Source organism: Macrobrachium nipponense, chromosome 17, assembly GCF_015104395.2.
Source record: "Macrobrachium nipponense isolate FS-2020 chromosome 17, ASM1510439v2, whole genome shotgun sequence".
Taxonomy (NCBI): Eukaryota; Metazoa; Arthropoda; class Malacostraca; order Decapoda; family Palaemonidae; genus Macrobrachium; species Macrobrachium nipponense.
In genome coordinates, this window is record NC_087210.1 from 26,906,691 (window position 1) to 26,916,921 (window position 10,231).

The 10,231-nt window shown below is 41.7% G+C and overlaps 1 protein-coding gene across 1 annotated transcript in view; it reads right to left on the reverse strand.

Annotated features, from left to right (window-relative positions):
* LOC135196144 (sedoheptulokinase-like) overlaps window positions 1–9,890 on the reverse strand; it is a 210,242-nt gene extending 200,352 nt beyond the window's left edge. The window contains exon 1 of the mRNA XM_064222694.1: window positions 9,524–9,890. The gene's annotated coding sequence lies outside the window, so the exon portion shown is untranslated. The remainder of the gene's footprint in view (window positions 1–9,523) is intronic.
* Window positions 9,891–10,231: the final 341 nt, after the last annotated feature.

Genomic DNA, 10,231 nt, shown 5'->3' on the forward strand with positions numbered 1-10,231 from the left:
CCCCAAGGGACCAATCTAAGAAGTTGAAAACTTCCAATACATGAAAGAGTCCCTTGAGGAGATGGTCCAGTTCAGAAATGCCCCACGTAATTCGTGCCGAATTGAGACCTTGTCGACGTGAAGCGTCAACTAAGGTCGAAAAGTCTGCTTCCGACGTAGACGGGAGAGCAATACCCATATTCTCTCCCGTCTGATACCAAATGCCTCTTTTACCAGCTAATCTCGCTGGAGGCATGCAGAAGACCGTTCTCACTAAGTCTTTCTTAGACTTCATCCACGAGTCTAAGGATTGTAGAGCCCTCTTCATAGAAATGGTGGGCTTCATTTTGAGAAAAGACGAAGGCTTCTTCGTCTTAGCACTCGAAAACAGAGAGCGCGGAGAAGGAGGAGCGGCAGGAGTCAACTCGTCTCCATACTCCTCAAGAAGCAAGGCAGTCAAAACCTTATAGTTCGACAGTCCTTCTCTTCCTTGATATTCATCATCCGAGTTTCCTTCCCAACTCGGGATCTAAATGAGTCTCCGCTCCCCTTTCTGTACGTTCCTCTTCTGGAGGAGACAAACTACCTAATAGGAGAGGGGCTAAGGGAATGATATTCTTTCCTCTTCCCCGCTTTAATAGCCTTGGAAGGCGCCAAAAGCTCAGGCTTCTCTTGATAATTAGAAGACGCTTCCCGCTTGGATGACGCTTCTCGTTCGCCAAGCGTCCTGGTTGACGTCTCTCGCTTACTTGGCTGCTGACGTCTTGATGACGCCTCGCGCCTGGAAGACGCTCCGCTCTCCAAAGGCGTCCTACTTGGCGCCAAAATATTTGTCGGAGCTTCACGTCTACCAACAGTTTTTCAATGACGCTTCATGTCTAAAAGACGTCTCACGTCTCTCTGGCGTTACGAAACTTTCGTAATCAACCGCTCTCGCTCTCGAACCCGAAGCTTCTGTAAGATGTTTAGAAGCTTCACGTCTGCATGACGGCTTCTCGTTTAGCAGGGGAGAGAGGACGAGACTTCTTGATTGGCAGCGCAACGTCCTTCCTACGAGGCGCTAAAAACTCCACTAGAGAGGTCAGTTGCTCTTGAACTGCCATAATAATTCTCCTTGACGCTTCTCCCACGTCCACTGCATGACGCCTTTCGTCATCACTCGGGGGAGAAGTAGGAAAGGGTACTTCTGCGTACTCGTCGGGTGACGGCTGACGCCACCTTCGCCTTCTTAATAGAAGAGGGAGCGTCATCTGAGAAACGCTCTGGGCTCGAATCTATTTCGGGTTCTTTCATATGACGCTTCAGAGGTCTCGACAAATTCGACTCCTTCCACCCTCGTTTAGGTGAGGGAGAGGGAGAGGACGAGAAACACTCACGAAGGACGCTTTTCTATAGCGCCCTTGAGCAGCCTGCCACGAAACAGAGCTAGCTGAAGGGACGTCTGACCGTTGGGGATTCCCCACGACCTCCTTAAGGCTTTCGACTTTCCTTCTCCTCGGGCATGGGAGCTTGGAAGAGGTCTAGGCCTGGGAGCGTCGCAGGGACGATCAAACGCCCCTCCACAACACTGGGAGAACTCACTTCACTGTAATGCTCACTTTCACTAGCCTTACCTTGTAAGTCCGCCATCTTGGACTTCATGTCTCTAATCGTAGCTTTCAGATTGGCGATTTTCCGACCGCCATCGAAAGTAACACTTGTGAATGAGATAAATAGGGAGAATCTAAATCAGTAGGATTAGAATTATCAGTAAAAGGCTCAATAGGCCTTGAACTCACACCTTTCAGACGTCTAACCCTATCCCTCTCTAACTTCTTCAAATAAGAAGTCAAAGTCTTCCACTCTTCTGCATTTAATCCCTCGCATTCATTACAAGTATTATTAGCAGAACACTGAAACCCCCTACATTTACGGCATACAGTGTGAGGATCAACCGAAGCTTTCGGTATCCTCACCCTGCAGCCTACATTCACACACATTCTCACACTCACATTTGAATCAGACATACTGAGAAAAATCCAAAAAGCAATTCCAAAAACAGTCCACAGTAGCGAATGCCAAAAACACGATCCAGATACGTCACCAAAAAGCCGAGAAACGATGATCAAAGGATGAAATATGAATCTAAGTCAGGAGGTAATAGCAACAATGTTGATACCACCGGCGACAGAGAAAATATGATAGAAAACGGGGATGGTTCCTAGTCCTGCCGCCCAGGGCAGGCCGGTAGATCACCTGACCTACCTGTAGCGAGTGGCGCGAAATTTGAATTTCTGTCGGGGACGACGGAGTCTTAGCTATGTATATATCTGACAGGTAAGTTGATTGTATGAAACATTTATTTATCATACTAAAAAACATACATCTTTGTAGTATAGAGAGAGAGAAAATTATAGTGATTATTTTCTTGGAAAATACAAAGAGAGAGAGAGAGAGAGAGAGAGGAGAAACTGTGCTAAACTATAAAGGATTCTTATCTTATCATAATATGTGTTTTTTAAAATTGTCGAAAACTCGGAAGCGTCAGCGTCGTAACCTCGGAACAAGTGTCGTGACCCAGGGCGGATTTTTCAATGAATATTTAAGAAAAAGCGTCGTAACCTCGGAACATCGTAAGCCAGACCCGTCGTAACCCTGGGACCGCCTGTATTTTGTCCAACAAGAGGAGCCATGTGCATAATGAAATGGAAAGGCTGCTTCTTGTATGGATCGAGGACAAAGAAATCGATGGCGATACGATAGCCGAGATGGCAATCTGCCAGAAGGCCAGCGCTATTTTCGGCGATTTGATTGCCCAAGCCGAAGACGACGGCGGAGAAGGGACATCAACGGCAACCCCAGAGTTCAAGGCTTCTCATGGGTGGTTCGAAAAATTCCGTAAACGGACTGGCATCCATTCGGTGGTGAAGAAATTGAAATTACGTAAAGTATAAAAAAGTAAAAAGAAATGTAAAAATCAAAAAAAGACAAAATAAATTTTACTTTAAGTTTTTTGTAAAGTTAAGTGTTACAGTTTTGTTAATGTGTTTTGTAAAGTTTAGTTTGTTTTTCTGATATTTTTTCTATGTGTTTCCTAAAGTTAAGTGTACGTATCTGCCGTTTGTCCTCCTCCTCCTCTGCCGCCACTTTCGGAGATAGCCTCACTCGAAAGGTAAGCTTCCACATTTTACATTACAGTAATAATATTTCTTGTACACTAATATACACTTTATTTACAGGTTTTGTATTTTTATTATTAAGTTTCGTATTGAATGGTCCAAATTGTTGTAGTATTTCATTGTTTATAGGTCAATTTACCTTTATTATGAAATTTACTGGGGTGTTTTTGGAGGGCTTGGAATGGAATAGCCATTTTACATGTAAAATGTGGTCCAAGATACGAAAACCTCATGATACGAAAGGCGCCTCGGAACGGATTAATTTCGTATCTCGAGGTACTACTGTACAACAATTTGGACCATTCAATACTTAACCTAACCGTTACTATACCTGTAAATAAAGTGTATTAGTGTACAGGGTACAAGAAATACTGTGTGTACATTTACGTACGTATGTAGTAAAATGGGGAACCTTACCTTTCGAGTGAGGCGATGTCCGAAAGTGGCGACAGAGGAGGAGGAGGACAAATGGCAGAAAACATGAACACTTACCTTTATGAAGCACATTAAAAAAATGGCAGAAAACATTAACACTAAACTTTACGAAACACATTAACAAATGACTGAAAAATTAACACTTCTTGATTATCTCCATTTTCATCTCCATAGAAAGCATCCTCTTCTTTCCGTGAACTTCAGCAACATTCTTGGGACCCATGGCTATTAACGTAAGTCATTAAGTTCACACACAACACGATAAAGTAACTTACAGTACAACAAAAGCAAAATCACTAACACAAATTTATGTTAACAAACGAAATATATGTGAACGAAGGAATCCCAGGTGTTTACAACAACGCTGCCGCAAAAAATGGTCAAGGACGCCTTTACATAGAGGCATGATGGGACAGATGCTGACCAATAGGAGAGCAGGATCTTACGGTGGTGACTAGCATCAGGAACCAATGAGAGAGTAGGAGGATGGTGGCGAGTCTACTCAGTTGGCTGCGCGCAAGTTTTAAAATTGTTCTCGGCAGCCTGGGCGAATCTCGGACTTTACCCTTTCACAACCTGAATTGTTTTCATACACAGAAGCAAAAAAATCTTCGTTTTTGCTTTCGTAACCCGGATTTTTCGTATGTAGGGACTTTCGTATGTAGAGGTTCCACTGTATTGATATATAATTTGAGGGCATTGTAAAGGTAACTCATGTTAGCCTAACTTCTTGTTTAGGAAACACAGCTGCCACATTAGTTCCTAATCGTGTTTGACTTACATACAAGCCTTGGTGTTTACTGAAGGCCAGTATTTCCTTTGTAGTGTTTTATAATCAAACTAAATGGATTTTGTGATATAGAAAGTTCCCCAGTTATTCTTAATATTAGGGTTCTTTTCAAGTGTTTAAGGAAATATGTTCATTCAGATCTTCCTCTAACAGATATTACAGTACTCCAGGTATTATTAGTAATGTCATAGGCTTTGAGAAAAATTGTAGTGATGCTCTCCTTTTTCCTGCAGGAATATAAAATGTAATGTTTCATGGTGAGCTTTGTCAAACAAATTAAAATATCTGAGATACTGATTTTATATAAATATGATATAATAATTCCAGATTTTAATTATGTACCAACTAACAGCCTATAACCTTTACCTGGGGTTTGGGAATGAACCGGATATAATCAAAAGTTTTGAATTGCATAGAAATACACTGTATGGGTATCCCTTTAGTTTTATCTTGAGTTTAGAAGTATTTGTGAGTAAATCCTTTAAGGCAGTGTTATTGTGGTAATTGTGAATTGGTATATTAATACATTACTACTATTTTATGGATATGACCCATACTTGTGGCCATATCAGCATGTTTTTATTTGAAGTGTTTGCTGCCTATACGGTGATGTAGGTATCTAACACTAGGTAGTTTTTAATAAATACTACATGTTCTTTTCATCACAACTGGGCTGCTATTATGCAGGATCCACAAATCACCTGCCCCAAAGTGAATTGCTAAATCTGCTTTTTGCTTGTGGAGATGGCTCATAACTACCTGCCATGAGCCAGGCCCTTTAGGAATAAAGGAGAATTTTGTTGGTCACCAGATATGCGCGAAATATGAAACGTGCTTCTCGCAGCAAGTTTAAATGATGAAAGAGCTCAATTTAAGCTGTCTCTATGAGTCATAGGTTTCAGTAGGAGTAAGGAAGAAGACTAGACTACATAATTGCAGCATAACTCTGGCAGTGTGTTTTCATCCTTCTATGAGCAAAATCCTGTGGATTCTAGGAACTCCCACTTCAACTCCTTCAATAGAGGCGGTCTTTCCTTGGAAGAGATGTCACTAATACCCGACATGAAGCGGTTAGAACCACTGAAATTTCCCCTTTGTATCTGGAAGATGTAGGGAACAGTCCTCTGCTTTATGTGTGACAGATACCTCAGATGTGAATCTTGCCTTTTCCATTCAACAACCAGATATCAAAGGGGACCCTCATACAGTCAACCCCACAACATCTGAAATGTCTGTACCTTCTAGAGGGTAGTGATTTTTCCTAGACTTCTATACTGCCAGGCAGTGGTGATTTGACTGCCTTGGCTCAATTAATTTATGCAGGCTTCCCTAGTAGGATAATTCCACAAGCTATACTTTCAGAATTCTGGGAGTAAATCAATGAACAGTGTTAAGGATGACCTTGCTACAGAGCATCAGCATATCTAAGACATTATTCATGATTCCCAAGAGGAATTCAGGTCTGAACTGGATATGAAACTGGGTGTGATGTGTAAAAATTTCTCGTCTTTAAACTAGAGGATAGAGAGGCAGTGATTGGTTCACTCATTAAAAAAACTTAGGTCATGGGAGCAGGGTAATAAAAACCTAAGCCCAAAAATAAGTTGAATCGGTTCTCTACATCCCATCCCACTGAAATCAGAATGGGTGATAAGGGGCAGCCTACTCACTCCAAGAGCACAAGCTGGTAATAATAATACAACCAGGTTGGGCTATATGCAGTACGATCATCAATATCTGCCCCTGTTTTTCTACTATACTTTCCATTAAAATGGAGAAAGGTTGCTTCTCTGGCTTTCAAGGAACTAATTACCTTTCTAGGAGCACTAGCCTTCAGTCCCTTCACTTTTAAAATAATCAGCCATATACAGAGAATTTCAAAATTTTGTGGACACTGGGAAATGAAAGTTAATAGTATAATTAGAGGCATTTGTCTCCCCCAGTATCTGATAGTTCTACAAAGAAATGGGCAGCACTTGTCCTTCCTTTAAAGAGGAAAAAGCTCCCATTGGACATGGCTACCCATTGCAAAAAGTGAGGCTAACACTGTAGAGCAATCCCTGACTGCCTTGTCTGTACACAAAAGGATGCCTAACCAGTCAGAAGATAAGTCTTCTGCAAGGAATGGGCAGTCTTCTATCTTCCTGGCTAACGCTTCTACTGTCCAGTCTAGGGAACTGAAAATTTCCAAAACCTTGAAGATATTCCTCACAAGATAATCAAGCTCTGTTGAAGAAAACCAAATCTTGGCTGAGGAGAAGGCGGCATGTCGAGAAGTGTCGACCAAACTGGACAAGTCCCCTTGAAACTCCCAAGGCAGGAGTCTCCCTGCTGGCATAAAAGCGATACCTCTTCCTCAACAGCTTGGAAGGAGGGAAAGCAAAGGTTGCTATGCCTTGATCCCTCTTGGCAGTCAACCACTTCTCTAACTCCCACAGGGATCTCTTCAAGGAAGAGGAGAGGACTAATTTGGGAAAACAGTCTGAGTCATTGGGTTGCTTCCTCAAGAGGAAGGTAGAAGCAGGTGAAATCAGAGGAGCAGGCTCGAGAAAGTCTGGAAAGTTGGTCAAAAAGAACTTAAGAAGGCTTGAATAAGCCAAAGAAGGAGCAGTATCTTGATCAGATTCTTCCCCATCTGAAGAAATAAGGGACAAGGAGGGATCCTCACTCTTGGAGACTGCAGTCTTCTCCTTTGAAAACCGATAAGGTTGTCAAGATGACAAAAAATCGGAGCTAAGGAAGAGTCTCCTTGTGTCGATGAGGGTAGACGAGGAGACTGTGGTGCCGGGCACCCAACAGCTAGCGCCGAGCGCATTGGTGTGAGAGGATGCGGCGCTGCAGCTGGTGCCTAGTGCCTGGACGGAGGCAGGTGCTCAGCAATAAGGGACTGCTTATGGGGAAGGTCTGTGCACCTAGGAGTCAACAGTGGGTGATTGTCACGAGAATCTGCTGAAGAGATATCAGGAGGCGAAATGGCAAAGTTACAGGAGGGCTGAAGACTAAGGCTGTTATCCTTTTACTTCTTGATAAGCGGAGGAGAGCTGTCTGTGATCGCAGAGTGCCTCTTCAGATTGGCAACTAATGTCAGGAGAAGAGCCATCCAGATCTGTCGGCAAAGGAGCACTAAACAAGATGCCTTTCCAAGCTTGACAGAGGAGGTGACTGCCTGTGGACAAACAACCAACAGCCTTCCTTGGACCTCCAGTATGTCTTCTCCCTGGTGCAGGGGAATAAGACAGGTACCTTTCTCTAAGAGAACTGATGGGACTGACAGCCACCTCCTCAACACGCAAAACACTGTCACTTTGCACTGTACTAGAATTGGAAGCTTTCTCTACAAAAGCCTTAAGAGAAAAACCTAACTCAATCACAGTGTTCGCTAAAAACTCAAACTTCTTATCAAACCTAGATTCAAGATTGGCAATGGCGTCGAGATTAGAAGCATGGGTGACTGGTAAAGGAGTAAGTGGTAAAGGAGTAGGAGGGCTCAGGATAGGAGACAGTATGAATAAGAGGGGAAAAAATAGCACTATCCTCAGTCACTAATGACAAAGGAATTGCCTCTAAACTAGCCCTATTTCGGCTCTGAGAGCCGCCTTCCGCTTTCTACCTCTATATGGTTTTTCAGAATGAGGCTTAAAAACTTTCCACTGCTGGTCACCCCATCCCTGACATTTGGAAGATGTAAGATCTCTGCTACATTCCTGTCCCCTACATTTATCACACTTCGTGTGTCATAATCAAGTTCAATTAACCAAGTCTTACATCCCTCAATGCAATACCAAATTTACCAGAAGAACTAGAGTTTGACAAAATGAGGAATTTGTAATAAAGTTAACCAAAGCTAATAATAATACGATGAAAAGCCAAACAAAACTGAATACTTCACCAAAAACAGGAACTAAACATCCAAAAAATGATGAAAGGACTGCACCAAAAACCACTGATTTACAATTTAACAGCATTTTCAAGAATTACAAGAAAAACTCAATTCTAACTGAATTCACATACTGTGTAAGTATCGATAACTTGCAAAATCTTATACAGATTTCTGGGATGGTTACCTGTCCATCTTTCCTACACGAGTCTAAAAGCATCTCTAAATAAGGCAAGATTATAAATGTTCAAAATGGGGTAACAGGGAGCAATTCCTAAAGCCCAGTGAGGACCCATCTACCTAGTTTAGGTTAGAGAAGGGTTAGGTTAGGATGCATTCTTGTAAATAATGCCACCAAGTATTTTACCAATGGTTACAGATGAGAGTTCCCCAATGCAAGTAGGGCTTGCATTAGAATGTGACGTCCCAATAGTTAGAATTTCTACATAAGCCCTGGGTTCTCTGAGGTCAGACACCCAATGGGCCCCTCCTCCACACATTATTACACATAAGACAGGGGTGATGTGGGTTAACAACATATTTCCACGAATGACAAAATCGTTCAAAACCCATCAACAACTAGCCTATTGGAAAACCAAATTTCAATGCTGGAATCAATCTTGGGCAACATCTACTAGGTATAACTTGATCATATTCTTTATGAATACCTATTCTAAGCAAGATTGTACCCTGCCAGCCTTGACAACATAGTTTGCTTAATAGCTTACGACCTGCGAACCTTTCCCTCAGTAAGTACTCTAGCCACTGCCATTAAAGGTAGCCAAATCTATGGGCTCCGTTTGGGAGGCTGGGGCTAAAACTGGTTGTAACCTGTCCCAGGCCTACCCTATACGTCAGCGATATTCTAGTAGGTACTACTACCTAGTAGTAGTAGATCTCTACCAAATAGAAAATAGGTTCACCTACCACATAGGGTACCTAGTATTGGCTAGGTAGTAGGCATAGGTACCTATTCAATTGGGTATGAGGCCGACAGTTGGAAAACATTAAAAGTTTATTTCCATGGAAACTTCAATACTTAACGGATTTTTTTCTGCATAACACGATCGAAATATCAAAAGGAAAGGGAGAGTCAACATTTCATGTCAAAACTACCTTCGCAGAACAAGAACATAGGTAGCTACCTAGTAACTACCGGCACAGGTGTATTATATTTTACCGAGTTTATGAACGACATTTGGTTGCCCCTGCAATTTGCGGATCATGCAGTCTTACCTAAATTAGCACTGGACATTTTACAAAAAGGTTAACATAGTGACTTACCAGTCTTTTCAGAATCTCTGTAATGCAGCCCACTTTAGCAAGTTAATGCAGTTCTGTCCTTGAATTTTGATCTTGGGAGACAATTGGAGCGGATGCGAATAATTGAGGGAGCGAGTATTAGCAGCTACCAAGCAAGTCACAGTCTGGTTTAAAATTAACGTAGTATATCACGCATATTCTACATAAAAATCTAAACTTCGTTGGGCGAAGATTCACAAGATAATAACTATTGTAGTTGCACAGGTTCTGCTCAAAGAGAAGGCTAGTAAGTAATTACTGAGTGTTTGTTTTTGGTGGGATGTTTGGACGGGGGTAAACTCTTGCTGCAGACGATGCACCAATTGAGTAAAATTGCCAAGTAGTTAATTTCAACTACTAGTTTTTGGAAAAATAGTCTTTTATGAATGATACTGTAATAAAATAAAATGATGTAATGAATATCTGAAATATCCTTTTGTTTTATTTTCCATTTTGGACGCTAAATAATGTGCAATACGACTTTACAAAATAGCCTAACTAGAATCTTTAGGGAGAGTGGTAAAATTCTTCAATGATATTCGCTTCTTTTTGAAAATCATCAATTTTTTCACCATTAACAATAACGTTTTCTTGCTTTATACTCAATCTGATGATTAGTTTTTAAAAAGCCTGATAATGTTATATGCTTTCATGTTGTCTGTGGCTTATACTTCAACTGGCATTCAATGG